This window comes from Phascolarctos cinereus, unplaced genomic scaffold (genome assembly GCF_003287225.1).
Source record: "Phascolarctos cinereus isolate Bilbo 61053 unplaced genomic scaffold, phaCin_HiC Scaffold_4;HRSCAF=312, whole genome shotgun sequence".
Classification (NCBI taxonomy): Eukaryota; Metazoa; Chordata; class Mammalia; order Diprotodontia; family Phascolarctidae; genus Phascolarctos; species Phascolarctos cinereus.
The window spans coordinates 148,986,741-148,987,895 of record NW_027555847.1 but is presented as its reverse complement, the minus strand read 5'-3'; the positions used below and the strand labels follow the sequence as shown (position 1 = coordinate 148,987,895).

The window sequence follows — 1,155 nt, the reverse complement described above, 5'->3', positions numbered from 1 at the left end:
CTATGCGGAAGTGTGGGTGGCTCCCTGTTTGCTCAGGACAACACTGAAGCATAGTGATTTTCAGAGCTGGAGTCTGCTAGATACCCTTGCTATGCTAAAGCATGTGGAGCGTCCTGGTGTAGGCATTTACCTGTTTCACCACCCTGGGGCTCAGGATCTCCCACTGGTTTGCTGAGGTGGGGCTTGCTGCTGGCTTGATGGGACACTTCCTGTTCTGGACACTGCTCCCCTTTTTCACAAGTGAGATGGACCTTTCTTGCCAATCTTCCAAGTTTCGTGGGCTAAAAGATTATTTCATCCTGTCTTTTTGCTGGTTCTACTGCTTCAGGATTTGTTTTGGGGTGCTATTTTATAGTTGTTTAGAGGTGAATATGGAAGAGTTACAGCGATTTACTGCTTACTCCAACATCCTGGCTCCCAGAAGTCTCAATACATAATTCATTCTGGTTTTTTTTTGAGTTAAGCTTTTAATTTAATGTTACAAAAAATATTTAGTCAAACAGACCAAAGCCCATGTCATCAGCGAACTCCTCAGATTCTTCTTTTTTTGCTTCCTCTTTCTTCTCCTCAGCTGGGGCAGCTGTGCTAGCAGAAGCTGCCCCTCCAGCAAAGGCAGCACCACCAGCTGCTGGGGCAGGTCCACCAACTCCTACATTGCAGATGAGACTTGCAATGTTGATGTTGGACAGGGCCTTTGCAAATAATACTAGCCAGAATGGTTCAACATTTATATCTGCTGCTTTAATGAGGGCATTGATTTTATCCTCACTGACTGTAACATCATCGTCATGAAGCATGAGGGCAGAGTAGATGCAAGCAAGCTTGAAGATGGCCATTTCAGCAGAAGGATGAGGAGAGACTTGTAGTAGTGCTAGTCACTGGATGAGAGGGGGGTCTTCCCAATACGGCCTTAGCTTCCAAAGAAGAACCAAGCACCTTACAGACAACTGAAGAGGAACCATAATTCATTCATGAAACAGCCTCACTGCAGCAGGTGAGATGTAAATATTTTACCTACTGAATTTGTTCAATAAATACATATGAAGAACCTACCATGTGCAAGGCTGGGTGTTAGGGGGTAAAACCACAAAAGTTGACTGAGTCCCTACCCTCAAGGTGCTTATATTCTTAAAGGGGCTGGGCATAGCATGCAAA

General features: G+C 44.9%; 1 pseudogene; it reads right to left on the bottom strand.

Moving 5' to 3' along the window:
* Positions 1 to 454: 454 nt before the first annotated feature.
* On the bottom strand, positions 455 to 836 carry LOC110214478 (large ribosomal subunit protein P1 pseudogene; annotated as a pseudogene).
* Between the last annotated feature and the right edge of the window lie 319 nt (positions 837 to 1,155).